We start from the raw sequence: 20006 nt of genomic DNA, 5'->3' as shown, positions 1-20006 counted from the left end.
AGTTTTTAGATGACTTGGAGAGAGGCGTTGGAGGTGTTTGGTGCAGCAGAATCCAATGGCTTTGGGAGTTCAGAAGCTTGGGGAAGCATTCTGATGAGAGCTGATGAGATCGATCTGGCAGAGAGAGGCCAAGGAGAGGCCCTGACTTACTGGCTGGTTGCAGAGTTAGCTGGAGAGGAGAGACAGAGCAACACAGAGCAAAAGGGGAGTATTGATAAGACACGTGCATGTGGAATTAGGACCGACACTCACACAGAGCTTTGGCTGACATGATAGACTGGGCAATCAGACAGGGAGTGTGAAGTATGGTGTGGATTGGAGAGGAATGGTGTGGATTGGAGTTGCTATTAGATTGCTTGCATTAGAAGTCTGTCAGGCTTATAGTTATTGCATTGCATTGTAGATTTGCACCAAAAGCTTAAAAGGTGCAAATTCGAGATTGCATTATAGTAGTGTTTGCATCATGCATTAGTGTGTATGAATAAAAGTCTTTCTATTGTTGAGTCGATTCATGTGTTTTCTTTGTGTCTTATGTTAGTGTGTCAATAGGAGAAACTTAGGAGTAACTTAGGAGTAACACAGTGCACAAAGGCCCTGAGATACAAGAGCAGGGGGGGTCATAGTGATCCACACCCCTAGGAGATTTGTCTTGGTATGACAAAATGGTCACCCACGCGGGGCTAGGCCAAAGGTAGATTTGTAGATTTCCACAACATTATTTACCTTAACTGATCATTAACTAAGGATTTTTCATTGAATTTCAAGGATTTTGTTATTCCATAGAAGTTTCCATGCCATTGGCCATGGCCTTCGACCAACGCCAATGGCCATGGCCTTTGGCCCTGCCCACTGTATATTTTAAACGACTACCAGACCACTAGCTATGGCCTTCGGTCATGCCTCCGGCATCACAGGCCTTGGGATTGCAGGTGTGTCCCCCGCTTCCATGACTTTGGAAGTGGGGGACAATGAAGAAAAGGAAATAAAAAAGAAAAAGGCACCCTGCAGCTCCAGCTCTGTCCCATGTTAGTGGGAGGGAACTGACACCACAGGGGTATATGAGAGTCAGCCTCACAGTGATCTATGTGATCACTGCACAACAGGATTTTGTGACACGATCTTTTCGGATTCGCAATAACACGATGTGCAGTAATCACATAGATCCGTTCTGGAGCCGCGGCTATAGAAAACATGTTTCTAAAATAGATATTTTTACAGCCACAGTGACATCAACAGTGAAAAATCACTGGACACAAAAGTCATCCAGGACTCCCATCCATGCAGTAACCGGGAATGACGCTGTTTAGCTTCAACGCAAGGTAGCAGCTGGCACCTTCACTTTGACCACTTTGAGCAACATGTCCTGCGGAGACAGGCCCCTTCCTCGCTTTGAAGTTCAGCAGGGTTGGTCCTGGTAAATACATGAATGGGAGACCACAGTCTCCTATGCTGTGTGTTTTCTTAGCTTTAAATATCTCAGAACACAATAAGAAAACACACACAGCATCCAATTTATTTTTTAAAACATGCTAATGTCAGTCCTTGAAAGTATTGCAGTTAGAGAGAATTATTTTCCCTTTCGCTGAATTACATTCTGGTATTTGTAGAGAATAATGCCACAAATGTACACTTTTTGTATAACATAATTCTATAAGGAATTATATATTGATTCACAATATGGTATGTGTACTTTTCAAGTTATCTTTATAAAGCAGAGTATTGCTGAAAGCCAGACACGTGGGTGAGTAGGGGAAATGATGAGAGGGCAGGTAAGTCATGAGTTTTTGCCCACAATGTGGCATGAGAGTGTGCAATCCTGGACACTGGTGCAGTAATTTGCCCATGATTGTGGCTGCTTTTCAGGGTACAAGTAAAGGACATTTATGGGTGGACAGCATAACTTTTTCTCATAGGGCGGATGCAACCCCATGGTTTTTATTGAGATTGGCAAGCTTGCTCATGTTTTTGGCTACTAGAATTTTACTCAGGTTGTCATGTTCCCAGTGCAGACGCTTACCTATAGGAACACAAGCACTTGTTTCATATTGGGATTTTGTTTTCCAGGGAAAAGTTCATGACAGATTGCTGGGTTTAAAAGGTGAGCACCTTTAATACTTTGCCAGCATATTTATTGGAATATTTCCTCTCTCAAGTTATTTTCTGGAGTTCATTACTTTTTTTTAAAAGTCACATGCTATTTTTTTTTGCGCACTTTCTACTAAGGGGAAGGTCAATTGAACCACATTTGTATATTTCACTTTAAAATATATGTTCACTTACTGAGCGTATATGAATGGGCTCCAGCTTTTGATTTTTGCTATGGGGGGAAAAAGTACCTGGGCATATGTTATTCAAGCAGCCGGTCAATTTTATACGTTTTCGTGCTGCTTAAATGCAGTTAGTTTGGGTTGTGTGATGTATCACAACATTCAAGAAAGCCATATAACAAGGGGCTTGTAGTACGCTGCTTGACCAAAGTGTGTGTTGCTAGGTAAATAATTTAATCGCACGGTGCATTAATGAAAAACATTGGGAGTTCTCAAAGCCTGCAATCTTTTATACATAATTATAAAACTATGGATGATTTTACAGCTACAGTGACATCAGGGGTGACAAATCACTGGTTACTCAGGTGTCCCACCCATGCAGGACCTAGGACCAACCCTGCTTAGCTTCAAAATGAGGAAAGGGACAGCCCCATTCGGCCATGTTGCCTAATAAGTGAGCCCAAGGCACAAGACAACTTAGAGCAAGAGGGACTGAGGGGGCTGGCCCCTTCCTCACTTTCTTTGAATCTAAGCAGGGCTTCCTTTTAAATTGTCAGCATATTTATTGGAACATTTCCTCTCTCAAGTTATTTTGTGGAGTTCATTACTTTTTTTTAAAAGTCACATGCTATTTTGTTTTGCGTACTTTCTACTAAGGGGAAGGCCAATTGAACTACATTTGTATATTTCACTTTAAAATATATGTTCACTTACTGAGCATATATGAATGGGCTCCAGCTTTTGATTTTTGCTATGGGGGAAAAAGTACCTGGGCATATGTTATACAAGCAGCCGGTCAATTTTATCCCTTTTCGTGCTGCTTAAATGCGGTTAGTTTGGGTTGTGCGATGTATCACAACATTCAAGACAGCTATATAGCTTGTAGTACGCTGCTTGACCAAAGTGTGTGATGCTAGGTAAAACATTTAATCGCACAGTGCATTAATAAAAAAACATTGGGAGTTCTCAAAGCCCCTTCCTCACTTTGCAGCTAAGCAGGGTTTCCTTTAAAATTCAAGAAAAAAACCTGAGTTGCTGGGACGGTAAGGTGAGAACTTGATGCAATGAAACTCCTGAAATTGAGCTAAAGCCACCTAAACTTCGCACCCCCTGTTGTGCAGCCTAGGACCACAATGATGACATCATAGATGACATAACTAATGACATCATCTATGACATTACTGATGACATCTCTAATAACATCATATATGACATCAATGATTATTTAACTAATGGCATCAGACATTTCTACAAATGTGATATTAAATAGTACACTGCTTAGAATGTTCCAGTTTGTGAAATATAGATCCAAGACATGTTCACTTTAATATCATCTGTACATACATTTTCCAAAACAATTATTAGAATTAAATACAAAGCAGCACATGTTGAACCCTAATTATTTACAAAGTTTTTAAATAAACATATGTAAATACTCAATTGTTTTATTGTTAGAAAGATATTAGGATATATATTTTTTTTAACATGGGCTTTCAAAAAAATGATTATTACTCTACATTTATATATGCATAGAAAAGAAATGAAGTGTTAAAATTCAACATTTGCTTGAAAGCATGTGCATGGATGTATATTTCTTTCTGCGTGTCTTTTGTAAGTGATTAACATGTAAAAATTGAAATACAATACATACTGTACAAAGTAAAAGTAATCATTAAATAGTATCCAATGTTTTAATACATTGACTTGTGTGTTTGTCAAAGATCATGTCATTAGTGATGTCATGAGTGATGTCATAATTGTGGTGTGGTCATGGCCTGAGCAACAGGGGGTGCAAAGTTAAAGTGGCTTTTGCTGAATTTCAGGGTTTTATTTGCATTAAGTTCTCACCTGAACGTCCCTGCAACTAAAGTTTTTTCCTTGAATATATATTACCGGCCCTGCAGCAGCTGCTCTGCAGTTATGGTTAAGTTCCTCAACTCATAGGAAGTTGGGTGGCTTATAACTTTGGTGCAGTTCAACAAATCCTCACCGAACCTTGCGAAGATAGTACATGGCTCAATTTGGAATGATTTTGCAAAGTTTGGTGCGATTTTGTCCATGAGGGGTCAAAGTATAGGGGAGTCCCAAAATTGATGGAAATCCTCATAGACGCAATGGAAACAAAATGTTGCTCATGCCTAGAGCCCAAACTGCTGGACAGATTTTCACCAGATTTGTGGTAGGAGCAGCGGCCTGGCCCCTGGCGTGCTTTTGTAAATTTGGTGTAAAATCATTCAGTAGTTTTATTAAAAATAATGTCCAGAAAGTAGGTTTAAAAAAAAGTGTGATATCTGTGTCTGGTCTGCAGACTCACTTCATGATTTGTAGTCCATGGATATGTCTGGACCAATCAGGGAGCGGCGTGATGTCCATGGTCATCGTACGCGCCCGCTGATTGGATGGTGAAAAACGTGAGGTGCGTCAAAATATTTGAAACAGATAGCATGCTGGATTCGAGAACAGTAGTATGTAGTCTGCAGACATCACGATAAACACATATCAAAACACAACATTGCACTTGTCAAACAAATTAAACTATCTCTGGGGAAGTGAGGGGTGATGAGGACGGGAAGGGATATGGCCATAAAAAGTCAAAGATCAGGTGTTTTTTTTTCTACGAAGTCCGCAAACATCTCTGAAGTTTGGGACATTCATGTATATTTTTGCATTATAGGGTTGGTGAAAAGCAGTTTTTAGATGGTTTAAAACTTTGGCGCCACTGAATGAAACTACATGAAATTTGCAATATCATTTTACACCTGACCCTGAATGGTTATGCAAAGTCTGGTGCTGTTTTGCCAAGAGGGTGCAAAATTAGAGTGGGGTCCCAAATTATTTGAAAGGCTTATACATTTGGTGCCGTTTGATGAATCTGCACAAAAGTTTGCAAACAGATTTTATACCAGATTAGAATTTTTTTACAAAGTTTGGTGGGATTTTGTCAAGAGGGGCCAAAATTAGAGGGGGATCTCAACATTTTTAGATGGCTTATAACTGTGTTGCCATTTGACAAACCTGTGTGCAGATTTGTCAAATGGCAACACAGTCAATCAAGTGGGGGCTTCATTATATGTGTATTGTTTGTACGCACATTTTGACATTTTTCAAAAAATAAAACATGTACGGATTTGCAGCAAACCCGTGCAAGGAGCATTGGCAAGGACCTGAAAGCATGGTTTTGCAAATGTGTCAGTATTTTATTTTTTGATAAGTGTCATAATGTAGGTACAAACAATAGTGATATACCTTTGGTGACTGAGGTATAGCCTGTGGCCATGGGCAGTGGAGACCCGAAAGCATCGTTTGAATGGGAAAACAAATTCTGCTCATGGCTACTGCCTGAAGTGCTGGACAGGTTTGCAGCAAACATTTCAGAGGAGCATCAGCAAGCAGCTGTAAGCATGCTTTTGCAAATCTGTCTGGTGTTTTATTTTTTTCTAAAGTGTCAAAATGTAAGTACAACACATTTTGATATAACTTTCGTGTCTAGGCAATGGATCTGGACCTGAGCAAGGAAAAATGTTTACTCTGATTTGCTTATTGTGGAATGCGGCATGGCCGAAGCTCTTCCGCATGGATTGTGGAGACTGGCCAAGGCTGCAAGCCATGAGCACTGGCCATTGGTCACATCATGAGGGTATAGTGGACACTGAACTAGGATGCAGGGTAGGTGCAGTGGATAACAGGGTGGTTTGGTGGGGCTGGGGTCATGGTCAAGCCTCATGCCCTAGGCAATTCAACCATGACTTGCACACCCAGCATGCGCTGGTGATAAGGACACATATCAGAATGCGTTGCAAAAAATATGTTTCTTAAAGGGGGTTTACAGTTCTTTCATATATGTTAAAAGAGGAATTATTAATAACTCATATACAGTGATGTAACATTTTAATTCATAAAAACCTAGGAAATTCATAGAAACAAAATGTTGTAAAGGGACGTTCTGGTTAAGTTGCATTATAACAAACGTGGTTAAAGGGATATTATGGTTACTATGGTTACAAGTAAAACCAGAAAATCCCACAAAAAATCCCACAGAAATCTACCAGTTATGGTAAACTAAGCAACCATAACTTGTGCCACCACCGTGCACTGCTAAGACTAACACCCAGGATATCAAAGATGACATCCCAAATGTCATTTATGACGTGTCTATTGAACCATATATTTTCTGTGCAATAATCTTATTGTGATGTGGATGATACAGCACAGAATATCATTTCTGTTTGCCTTTGTATGTGCTTAGGTGTTCCCTTGTTTCATTTGAAGTTTTGAAGGCCGGGTTAGTTTGATTTTGAGGTAGCAAAAAATGGTACGCGTAGCCGCGGCTACATGATAAGGTTTATGGTATAACAATAATGATATTATTATGTGGATGATACAGCACAGAATTTCAATTGTGTGTTATTTCATGTGCTTAGGTGTTCCCTTATTTTATTTGAAGTGTTGAAGGTTGGCTTTGAGTTTGCAAAAAGACATTTACGTGTAGCCACGGCCACAAAGCAAGATCCACAGCCATGTCGAATAGCACGGCTATGAAAGATGCTGGGTGGGGAAAAAAAAGATTTCTTTGAGTTTAGTCATCTTTTTTGGTATTCATTTTGGAAAGTATAAAAGCCACCACATTCTGCAGTGTTATCCTTTTTATTCCAGAACGTTCTACATGAACATTGCAGAAGTGTGGCTGATGTGAAAATAAGTGTTAATACATAATTACATATTTGAAGGTTTATTTGCAGTGTTGTGTGTGCTAGTGTTAGTTATATTAGTTATATAGTTAGTTTAGTTTAGTTTAGTTTATTCATTTGTATTGCGCACCAGACCCGAGGGTATGAGGGCGCATGAGCAGCATGGTAATTCAAAGCTTGGTTACAGGTTGCTTATACATTGCATTGCATAATTACAGTGTGACAATGGAGGACATGTGTACAATTTGGCAGGAAGGAGATAATGCAGTACATATATTTAAAGATTTACATATATTTTACAAATTTACATATAGGCATACAATGCGGAAAGCAGCTGTGTGGTGTTAGAGGTGTTAATGGTTTGTGTTCTTTATCCAGTGGATGTAGTTGCGTCTGAAGTGTGAGTACGATTGGGGTGTTCTGAGAGATGGTGGTAAGGAGTTCCAGTGTTGAGGTGCTTTCACCTGGAAGCTGTTGCCGCCCATTTTGGTGCGTTTAAACCTGGGGACAGTGAGCAGGTCAGCGTTGGAGGTTCTGGTGGGTCTGTTGGGGGAGTGTTTGCATATTCTGTCTGCCAGGTAGCGTGGAGCAGCGTTGTTCAGGCATTTGTGGGTGAGCGATGCTACTTTAAGCAGGATTTTGTCTGTTGTGCTGAGCCAGTTGTGGGATTTCCTGATATTGGAAATGTGTTCCCTCCTGGGAATGTTGAGTCCTTCCTAAGAGCGTTGTTTTGTAGCGTCTGAATTTTGTTGGTGATTTGCTTGCTGGCTCCTATGTAGAGGGCATTACAATAGTCCAATTTGGATAATACCAGGGCTCTGGCTAGTGTAATGCAACTCTGGGTGGAAAGGAAAGGTTTGGCTGCTCTTATAAGCTTACATGTGTAGTCCGGATGCCATCGAGCTAACCTGTTTGTGGAACGATAGGGAGGAGTCGAGGTATATTCCTAGAGTTTTCACTTCTTTGGAAACCTTGATTAGGTTCCCGTCTATGATGAAGTTGTTGTAGCTGTGGTCGAGTTTGGTTAGGTTGGGGGTTTAACCGAGGATGATGAGTTCAGTTTTGTCATCATTCAGGCATAGACTGTGTGAAGCCAACCATGCCTGGATGATGAGATACACCTTGTTCACCAAGGCCAAATCCTGGTTGTAATCTCCCGTCAACGGGATGAGGATCTGTGTATCATCGGCGTAATTGGAGTAGGTGATACCCAGGCCATCTAGATCGCCAAACAGGGGCTTTGTGAACACGTTGTACAGAGTGGGGGAGACGCAAGAGCCCTGTGGGACTCCACACGTGATGGGGATGGGCTCGGCGGCGGCAGAGGAGGAGAAGACACGCATGGATCTGTTGTTGAGGAATGACTCAATCCAGCTGATGGCTTCTTGGGAGAAGTGGGCAGCTGAGTCTAAATGATTGCAAAGGATTTTATGGTCAACTAGGTCAAACGCCGCGGAGAGGTCTAGCAAGAGTAGTAATGCAGTTTTCCCGTTGTCTCTGAGGGCGTCTATTTGGGCTTTCAGATCTATCAGGGCGGTTTCAGTCCCATGTTGGGGTCTGAAGCCTGATTGTCTTATGCCTAGGAGGTGGTTTGTTTCAAGATATTTTTGGATTTGTTGGTATGCTGTCTTGTCCAGTATTTTGAGCAGGAATGGGACGGTGGTAATCGGTCTGTAGTTGGTTGGGATGGTCGAGGGAGGGTTTTTTGAGAAGAGGGAGGACCCAAGACTCTTTGAGGTTACTGGGGACTGTTCCTGAGGAAAATGAAGCATTGATGAGTTTGGTGATGAATGGCGAGAGGTCTCCTGCCGCATCTTTAATGATTTGTGGGGGGCAGAGGTCGCCTTTGCAGTTGGAGGGTTTAAGGCCAAGAATGATTTTTTCTACTTCGAGAGTAGAGACTTTTGAAAAGCTGAAGCGGGCAGTGTTGGGTGTGTGGAGTGAGGGTGGAGGGCTCGAGTGGGCGTTGATGGGGTTGGTGAGTTTGGTGAGGGAGTCTTTCTTGTTTTTAATTTTAGTTTGAAGGCCGGTGACTTTATTGTTTAGTGCATTTTGGACACTGGTGCACCATTGTTTGTCCTTAACACAGGTATCAGGAATTAACACTGGTGTTTCCAATTCTTTCAGGATAGTAAATAGTTCGTTGGTGCTGGAGTTGGATTGTGAGATTCTCTGGTTATAGGATTCTTGTTTGGCCTCTATGATTTCTTTTTTATAGTTGGCCGTTATTTTGTTGAGCAGTAGTTTGTTATGGTCTGTTGGAGACTGTCTCCAGACTTGTTCCAGTTTACGCTTTTCCAATCTAAGGGTTTTTAGATGGCTGGAGAACCATTGGTTAAGGTGCTTTTTTGGTTTTCATTTTCTGAGTTTTAGTGGTGCAATGGCGTCTAAGGCTGTGCGTATGGTGTTGTTATAGCCTTCTATGAGGTCATAGGGATTAGAGTCTTGGAGTTGGCTAAGCGTAGGAAGAATGAGCGGGATCAATTTTTACACTGTAATGTTTTTTTTGCTTCTCGTGGGGATGGCTGCAGCTAGCGCCATGTTGGTTATGGGGCTTGAGGCCTCGAGTGAGAAGGAAAGGAGATGGTGGTCAGTCCAGGATTGGGGAGTGTTATTAGTGATTGATACGGCACAGTTGTAGTCTGCTATCCAGTCAAGGGTTCTCCCTTTGTTGTGGGTGGGGCTGGATACTTTTTGTGTGAAGCCTAGTTCAGACAAGGTGTTACTGATGAGGGTGGCTTGATTGTCTTTGGGGTCTTTGTAACCTAAATTGACGTCTCCTAAAAGGAGGCATCCTGATGAGTTTTTTAGGTTGTCGGTGAGGATGGCATTGATGTCTTCCTCGAAGGATCCCAGGGGTCCAGGCGGTCTGTATAGTAGGTGAATGGATATTGTTTGGGAGTTGGCAGTTGGTAGCTTGGCTGTAAGTGATTCGCATGATGGGAGGTGTGTAGCGGAGTTAAGTCTGATGTTAAGGTGAGTCTTGGCAATGATGGCCAAAACTCCGCCTCTAGCCTCAGTTCTGTCCGCTCGGATGATGGTGTAATCAATGGGGATGGCTAGTGAAAGGGCTGGGCCTGCGGCTGCATGGAGCCAGGACTCTGTTATGGCTAAGAAGTCTAGGTCTTCAGCTAAGATGAGATCAGCGATGTCTGTGGCATGGGCAATTATGGAGCGAGCGTTGATGAGGGCACCTTTTATAGGTGGGGTAATGGTTTTGGCAGGGGTGGGGCTGGTTGCTCCGATAAGCGCTTTGTTGTTGGTTGTAGTGGTGTTGAGTGGTTTAGATTTGGGTTTTGTTAGCGTAAGGTTAGCGCAGGTGCTAATGGAAGTTCGGTTTGTGAGTTTGGATTGTGTGGAGTCCCTGGCTCTGGGCTCATGTATTTTGGGAAGTCTGGATCGTAGTCTGGCCAGTCTGTCCGAGAGGCATGGGGGAGAGAGTAGGGTGAGCATGATTATGGTGCTAGGCTCTGTGAGGGTGGGTGATGTGGTGCCTAAGCTGATCAAGTTGAGGGGTGAGCAGGGCAGGCATGCAGAGTTGATGAGGTGGAGAATGATTCTCAGTAGTATAGAGTAAAGGCCCGGGAGGAACATTTTGTATGGTGGGCAAGATGTAATGTGTGCATCTGGTGTGTGAGTAAATAGTATTAGCCACCTAGAGATGAGTTCTGGAGATAGGGCAGATGTCGTGTGTCGGCATGGAGCAAGTAGTGACAGATGGTGTACCCTGTCTAGGGTCAAAATCTAGCAGTGGGCACGTAGATGTTATATTAACCACTGCTATCAGATGGTGTTCATTATGATTTTTCTTTCTGATCTGATTATGTGGAAAGTATTTTTTAATGTATCTTTTAACTTTCACTAACATGGACCTACACAATTAGATTTGTCAATCAATTGCATTTACATGCTGGCATTTTATTTTTGTATCGTGTTAATGAGATTGATGGTTTATTTGATTGTATTTGTTGTAATTCTAATACACTTTCAGCGATGCAGTACTCTTAGCTGTTTTGAGTTTTCTGTGAGGTAGTACAATTGCAGGTGTTTTGCAAGTTCATTTTAGTCATTTTTTATTTTTGTATTTTCTGATGGCTGCTTTTTTAGTATCTGTTGAAAAAAGTTGGATTCTTTACATTTATTTTCTGATTGTTTTTCTGGTCGGCAGGTTCTGATAGGATTCAAGTACTTGAGGTGCTCTGTGGCTACTGAAGACGTTGTTCAGTTAACTCCAGTGAAAGGTCAATCTCTATTCAAAATGTAGGAGTGGATGAAAAAAACTGAAGCAATAACTTGTCAAGGGGAAAGAGGATTAGGTAAAAAGTAGATGTACCTCTGTGTGAATCTTATGTTGTTGGTTGCATCTTTTGTGGAAATCAAATTGTGGCTTATGGTACACTTTATTTTATTAACAGATACATTGTTTACTGGTAGATTAGCAAGAGGTCAAATTGAAGCAATACCCACAGACGTTGAGGGTTAACTGTCTGTTGAAGGTTTCACACTGGTGGATGGACTTGCTGGATGAGGTACTGATTGTCTGTGATGTAATGCATGAAGCATATGCATTTTCATTTTGTGGTGCATGTGCGATTTCCGATATGCATCGTTCTCATCATCACAGTGGACTTGCACCAGATGTTGTACAGTTAACTCCTGTGAAAGGCTAACCCATATTCAAAACATAAGTGTGGATGGAGGTTGTGGTGAAGGAGATATTGCTTTTCTACATTCATTATGCTAGTGCACCTGCAACAGAGGGTTGATCAGTACTGATGTTCCTAAGCTTTAGGATGGAACATTGTTGACTAAGAAGGACTGTTTGCAATAATCAATATAAAGTTATTTTTACGGGAGTGGTAGATATCTCATCTCGGGTGTCCTAATTCATATTGGGTAGTGTTTCTATCTGTGTGACTGTTTTGTTTCCCATGTTCTCCAATTGTACTTAACCTACCTCATCCTTTGTTGTTCTGCATGTTTACCTAACCTACCCCATTCTCTCTTGCTTTCGAAGTTTACTTAACTTACCCCATTCACTCTATTGTAATTCCTTAGCATAATGTCTCTTGTTTGTTCTCATCCAGTTTATATATTTATGTTAATTGATTATAGTACCTCTATTGTGTTAGTGAATTAATAATGGCAGTATACATTATGTTTGTAGCAAGTTATTTCTCTATGGGCTAGTGTGGCATCTCCCGGGAGAAGCCAATAGTGGAATAGGCAACACATTACCCTCATAACTGAAACATTGGGAGCAGTAAAATTGGAACAGGTGGGATTGACAATGCTGCAGAAGTTGAGGGTTAATTCACTGTCAGTGGCATCCCACTGAAACTGGATGTTTGCAAGCTTTGAAATGGGACATTTGAAGGTCCACGTCTTAAGTCTCTTTTTGCACAATGGGGTTAATAGTGATGTTGAGGATATAGGTGATGTGTTTTTTTCATTCTATAATATTGTTTTAGACAGAGTGCTTGAAATGAGAAGTTTATGCTGCAATTGGGGAGAAATATTTTTTACAGAGAGCACAGGTTAATTTCTTTTGGGAAAAAAAAAATAATTACTCAGATAAAGAAAGAGCACAGAGAAATATTCCAAGATTTCTTGAATTTTAATAGAAATTAAGAGTATTTCTCTGATTAAAAATATATTTTTTGGTTATATATTGGTAAAGGAACCACCCAGAAAACTTTTTAAGTATATTGGAAAAGGAAAATACCTTTAATGTCTTTTTCTTTTAATAAGTAGCCATGGCTACGACTGCAGCCAATGAAACGTTATGTGCTCTCAGGTGAGGAGGGCTATAGCCACTAGTACCATTAAGCCAATGGGATGTCGCGCAATGTTTTGGTGGGTGCAGCCGCGGCTACAACTATGCCTTAGCCGCAGGTATAAATCATGATATTTCATGGATTTTACAGTAGACAATTTTACATGTGTTTCTGATTCTATGCTCTCATGTGTACGTTTGGGTTGTTTTAATTTTTACACCTTGTTAATTGTCTTTTTGAATCTATAAAAATGTTAGAGGTAGCCGTGGCTACAAGTGGTTGTCCACACCCGTGGCTATCAGCCCTCCAATTGGACGTTGAGCATTTTGGCAGACTGGTGCAGCCACGGTTATGAGCCCGCCTGCCCTACCCACAGCTACAACTGCATGTATTTTGGTGCAGTGATCATATTATTTTATGGATGTTTCAACAAATCATTTTACATGTCTTTCTGTTTGAATGTTCTCACCTTAAGGCATGTATGATTTAAATCTGAAACCTTTGCAATATGTGTTTTTCAATGTATGGAAACATTTACGTGTACCCATGGCTATGGGAGGGTCCTCTCAGTGTAACCGGGGTTATAGTCGTGGCTATGGAATTTGTCTAATTATTTTAAGGAGGTTTCATTTAATTGTCTTTCTACATGTTCTATGAAGTAGTTTTTAGAAGGACTGTTTTGGGGTTCATTGACTGGAATAGTTTGTAGTAAAAATTGTGTTGACCATTTTAGTTGTTTGCTTTGTACAGTCCTCTTTTCGTGCTATAGATTTCTGAAAACTATGAAAGTGACCATTTTGTTACTGTTTGGCATTCTGATTGCAGACCCAAGAGTGTGAAGATGTTCTGTGTCTGGCTATTGTGAATATCTATTCATTCTTTGGAACTGCTGAAGGTCAGTGATTGTGTGTTTTTATATATTTTGTGTACAATATGAATTGTTGTTTATATAAAATATATTAAGTATGTTTAGGTTTGTAATTTAGTACAGTTTATAGGTATTATTTGGAAAATATAGTTTTCCATATTTTATTTCAGTGTTTTCAGAAGATTGATGTACCAGGATATACCAGTATGCATGTTATCCTATGGTTATGTGTGAGAAAAATATAATTCCCATTAAAGGTTCTTTTTGACTGTTTTGTTGAAGGACTTATTTAATAATGTGTTGATAATGTGGCTTTGGGAATTTTTTGTTTTGTCTTCCTTATTTGTTACAAAATAACGTGCTGTTTGTCTGTATGTAAGAAATATATGATCAGAACTCTTAGAGGTTATTTGTTAGGGAAAAAATTGTATTTTAGTTTGAAGAAATAGGGTGTTTTTTCTGATGTTTGTTACATTTTCTACTTTAGGTTTCCACAGTTTCCTCACTTAGAATATATGTGAAATTGAGTGTGGCATTTCTGTCACAGAGTTGAAAGTACATTTTATCACTACATTGTATTCAGAACAGCACAGGTATCATAACTTACAGCACCATTGCATGCATATGAGCACAACGTGTGTACTAGACAGAACACCATGTTGGTAGTAATTCATACAGAAGAAACAGCAACTATATTTGGCACTTTCACAAAATGTTTGGAAATTGTGTGTTTTGGAAGGGCTGGAACCGACCTGGGTCCTATGCTATGTGATTATATATTTTGTTATTCAATGCACAAAGGAAGAAGTCAGATGAATGTGGGTGCATAGCAACCCGTAACCATCAAACAAGCAGCATACCTTTATTGTTGAAATATATTGCAGCTGTGTATGTGCTTTGTAGTTAAGAAGCTCTTCCCTCTCACCCTTTATTAGTGACTCCCCATTCTGTCAGCATTTATTTTACTTGGTGATGAAGGATGTGCACTGTGTTTTAAAAAGTTCCCTGAATTTGAAAAGACCCCTGTGAGGTATACTGGTGAAAGGAAACCTTCCCTTAATATAGGCTTTTTCAGTGCAAGCTGTAGAAATGTAAGCACACTCATTGAAGAATTCAGCTTTGGCTAATATTAAAATATTCAGTCAAGTGGAAAAGAGTCTTGTTGCCTGTATTTGTGTAATGTAACTGTTCATCTATACACTTTGTAGAAGCATGTGCGATACACGTCGATGCATTAATCATTTAGAATGGTTGTTGCAAGCACCTTAGCTGTGCACAGTTGCTCACATATCATGTATATAACTATGGGCAGTTACATCTGCTCACATAAACACCATTAGAATACTCAAGTATTGAAATATCTGATTAGTTGAAAGAGTCACTGTTTCATTTTTCTGTATGAATTCTCCCAAAGGAAGAGGTAGAGGATGGTTGTCAGCAGTGCAATGTAACAGTTGGAGTATGGGTTGATTTCGCCTGGCCAAGTTATGTGGAATAGGTACCTGGTTTTAAGATATTGTTTGACATTTAAAAGAGTATTTCTTTATTTTTCTATTAAATGTTTATTGGTTGCACTTATAAAATAGGCAAATTAACCATTTACATTAAAACGTTAATCCATATACAGGGTAATTCATAGAATTTCGCACAAAAGTGGTGCACGCGGCTGGTGCACAGTGTGCGCGTGCGAATGTCTGCGCCAGCCGCGTGCGCTAAAATCGATTTTCGCGCACAGCGTATTCATGGATGTTCACCTCCAAAGCCAGCCGTGGCGCAGAGTGGTGCAGTGACCCTGCAGCAGCACCAGTTACGCCCCCAAGAACGCCCCTAGCGCAAGGAAAAGTCATCAAAATCCCCAATCCAGCGCAAAGGGCTGTGCTAACCCTGGACCAGTTTACAGGGCTGCCAAATAGCAAACGCCAAGTGGGGAACGTGTATTGCTGGGGTTCACATGAAGTTTCACAAGCGAAAGGGCCTGTGCGAGTGGGGTATGTGTATAACTGGGGTTCACAGGAAGTTTCACACACGATTACAGCAGGGTACGTGCATTTCGGGGGTTCGCGTGAAGTTTCAAACGCGAAAGGGCCTGTGCGAGTGGGGTACGTGTATAACTGGGGTTCGCGTGAAGTTTCACATGCGAAAGGGCCTGTGCGAGTGGGGTACGTGTATAACTGGGGTTCGCAGGAAGTTTCACACGCAATTGGAGCAGGGTACGTGTATTACGGGGGTTCGCGGGAAGTTTCACATGCGAAAGGGCCTGTGCGAGTGGGGTACGTGTATAACTGGGGTTCGCAGGAAGTTTCACACGCGATTTCAGCAGGGTACGTGTATTTTGGGGGGTTCGCGGGAAGTTTCACATGCGATTTTGCTGTCAGAGCGGGGTACGTGAATTTCAGGGTTGCGCGGTGAGTCCTACATGTGAATTGGCAGTGTGGGTCCTCCCAGGTGTTCCCTCTACACCCCCCACGGCACCTGCAGGCAGCCCACACCACAGGGGACTACCCCCCACCCCTGGTCATGTTCCGCAGGCAGCCCATCCCCCATGGGCATGCCGCCCAGCCAAGCCACATGTCAGCTTGTACCCCCACCCCTCAGCAGTCAGGGGCACCTGCCAGCAGGCCCCCACATATGTCCCCTTGCACCCCCACCCCCCAGCAGTTGGGCACGTGCCAGCAGGCCCCCACACATGTCCCCCTGCACCCCCACCCCCCAGCAGTCAGGGGCACCTGCCAGCAGGCCCCCACACATGTCCCCCTGCACCCCCACCCTCCAGCATTCAGGGGCACCTGCCAGCAGGCCCCCACACATGTCTCCCTGCACCCCCACCCCCCAGCAGTCAGGGGCACCTGCCAGCAGGCCCCCACCCATGTCCCACACATGTCCCCCTGCACCCCCACCCTCCAGTAGTCTGGGGCACCTGCCAGCAGGCCCCCACTCATGTCCACACATGTCCCCCTGCACCCCCACCCCCAGCAGTCAGGGGCTCCTGCCAGCAGGCCCTCACACATGTCCCCCGGCACCCCCACCCCCCAGCAGTCAGGGGCACCTGCCAGCAGGCCCCCACACATGTCCCCCTGCACCCCCACCCTCCAGCATTCAGGGGCACCTGCCAGCAGGCCCCCACACATGTCTCCCTGCACCGCCACCCCCCAGCAGTCAGGGGCACCTGCCAGCAGGCCCCCACTCATGTCCCACACATGTCCCCCTGCACCCCCACCCCCCAGTAGTCTGGGGCACCTGCCAGCAGGCCCCCACTCATGTCCCACACATGTCGCCCTGCACCCTGACCCCCCAGCAGTCAGGGGTACCTGCCAGCAGGCCCCCACACATGTCCCACACATGTCCCCCTGCACCCCCAGCCCCCAGCAGTCAGGGGCACCTGCCAGCAGGCCCCCACACATGTCCCCCTGCACCCTCACCCCCCAGCAGTCAGGGGCACCTGCCAGCAGGCCCCCACACATGTCCCCCTGCACCCCCACCCCCCAGCAGTCAGGGGCACCTGCCAGCAGGCCCCCACACATGTCCCCCTGCACCCCCACCCTCCAGCATTCAGGGGCACCTGCCAGCAGGCCCCCACACATGTCCCCCCCGACAGGTCATCACACTCCAGACCCATGCCTCTCATGGCCTACCCAAATCTCACCCCAGTCCAAACACCCCACATTGAATTCCCAAAGTTATGATAGAAAATACATAACCAGCATGGCCATGAATCAATGTCCCTCAGAACCACGCAATGGTGGCACATGACTGTGAAAAGATCAACATTGTGACATGCACAAAACAGATGATATAAGACCACATCAGTAAAGTATATAATAAATGTGTATTCAATAATTAACCAAATGAATAAAACAAAATCACACAATAATGGAAATAATGAAGAAAAAGCTGCATGTCCAAAATATTCAAAAAAAATGTGTGAAAGCAGAATCCAAATCAATCCAAAAGCAAATGGGTCCAAAGAGTCTGTCTGTCCAACCAAATCCAAAGTGTAAAAATAAGACATATCCATTGATCCATGGTAAAAAAGAAACTTAAATGAAGTGAAATCCAGTGTTGAACTATATACAAAGTACAAATCCAGGGTCCATGAGCCCAACCATTGAAAGGAAACCTACAAAAACCCTACCTAATGAACAACTATATACAAAAAGGTGGGGCATTGTCCAAGCGCCCCAAATGAAATGAAAACCAAAAGGAAACCTAACACTAATTAACTATATACAATGGCAGCGGGCTAGTCCGACGGCTCACTTCCTGATTTCCCGGGCCAGGGCATCATCGAACTCCTGCTTGATGTCCCGGAGGCGGCCCTCTTCCATGGCCCCGAGGGTTCGCAGGGACGATGACATCAGGGCCTCCAGGTCCCTGCGAATTGCCTCGAGGCACTCGGCCCGCCTCAGAGCCCTTTGCATGGAGTTCTCCACCCTGACCATCGTGAGCCGTGCCTCTTCCGCCCGCTGGCGCTCCGCATCTATAGCATGGCCTAACCGCTGCCACACGGAAGACACTTCCCGTCCTGGGTCCTCCTGCCCTCCGGCCGATACCTGCCCCTCCGATGTCGAAGGCCCCGAGCCATCATGGCTCCCACCTTTTTGCTGCTGCGGCTGTGCCTGTGCCCGTGCCCTGGCTCCTGCTGCCTGCACATCCTCCTCCCGCTGGGGTGCAGTTGTTGAGGTGGCCACCCCTGCTGGACGTATGACTCCCGACTGTGGCAGGGATGTGTCCTCCACCAGCCTGGCTGCACGGTCCGAGGCAGCTCCACAGGGTACCCAGGTGATACATGGGTGGGAAGATGGCACGGAGGATGACTGGCGCATAGGGGGTTCAGGTGAGGAGGGGGTCGAAGCAAGGTTCAGCAACGGAGGAATCCGGCCTGGGTGACCTGTCCCAGTAGGCTGACGTGGTCAACGAGCCATTTGAGATGACGTGCAGTCTCCCCATGAAAAGACTGCAGGTCACCTCGCATGGCCCATTGACGCAACGCCACCCCACCCAGGACAGGCTCAACCCGGTCCCGGATAGCCACGACCGCAGGGAGAGGAAGGCCAGTTGTTTTAAGCGGATCCCCTCCCTGAAAACGGGTCTGGACGTAGGCATCCCTGCTGGTGCGGGATGATGCAGTCACAGGATCGGGGACAGGATTACACACAGGCACCTCCACGGCGGCCTGTGCTGCCTCCTGTCCCTGCCCCTGCACTGCACCACTGGCACCAGTGGAATCTCCACCTCCAGACCCCGTCTCTGTCCCTTGCGCAGCCTCCTCCTCCACCAAACCCCCCACCAACCTGGATGACTCTGTGCCATCTTCCTTCGTCGGACCCTGTGGGGGTCTCAGCTGCCCCTTCTGCTGCTGAGGAGTCCAACTCCGACCTCTGCCTCTTGGACCTACCCTCGGCAGCTGCAGCCTGGGACACGGCACCGGACCCCTCACTCCCTGACGAGATCACAACCTGGGAGGGGAGCCGGGCCTTGCGTCTCCGGCTGGTGGTATGATCCCTGCCACTGTGCTCCACAGCACCCTCTCCGCCCACTTCATCAGTTGACGCTGCAGACAGCGAGAGATAGGATTATAAAACAAAGGGGTGCCTGATTACAGTGCCAGGTCCTTCAGGCGTTATATAATAGTCAACAAAGCAATTGGACCTATGGAACCGGGAATAGCCTCTCAATACATTTATTTATTTCATAAATACCAATAAATGTTCAATTTTCAATTTCTAAAAACTTTTATTTGCATATCAAATTCATATAAAATATGAATGTCAGTGTGTTGGTGTAATTAGAAACACACAGATGGAACCATCAGATAATGGAATGGAGGACTTTTGTGTAATGTGGAGTTAGGGTCGGAGGCCGTTCATATGTGAGGCCATATATATTTACATGTCACAAATTTGATACGAAAAAGCAAAAATTGAACGAATGGTAGGAGTGACTGAGTATGAATGGAACTTGTAGATACTTGCCTGTGGAAATGTTCTAGTATTTTATATGAATTTGATATGCAAATAAAAGTTTTTAGAAATTGAAAATTGAACATTTATTGGTATTTATGAAATAAATAAATGTATTGAGAGGCTATTCCCGGTTCCATAGGTCCAATTGTTTTGTTGACTAGGGAGAGATAGGAGACAGGTATCAGCACACTGTACAATGGACTGATACACACATGCCAGTTGCACATGAGTGGCAGTGTCAAACCTCAGACATGGCATCACAATCCCCAACACACATGGCATGTCAACTCACACACATGAGCAATTCCACAGCCATATGGCAACAGCCAGCACCATCCATACACATACAACAGAAGAGCAGCCAAAGGTGAGCCAGACATCACATGAAACACAGGGAGTGCACTAGACATGCACACACACCACCACACTTACATGCATGTGTA

The sequence above is a fragment of the Ambystoma mexicanum genome, chromosome 7p (genome assembly GCF_040938575.1).
Source record: "Ambystoma mexicanum isolate Mex_15411 chromosome 7p, UKY_AmexF1_1, whole genome shotgun sequence".
In the NCBI taxonomy this organism is placed as follows: Eukaryota; Metazoa; Chordata; class Amphibia; order Caudata; family Ambystomatidae; genus Ambystoma; species Ambystoma mexicanum.
Note: the sequence above shows the minus strand (reverse complement) of the source record.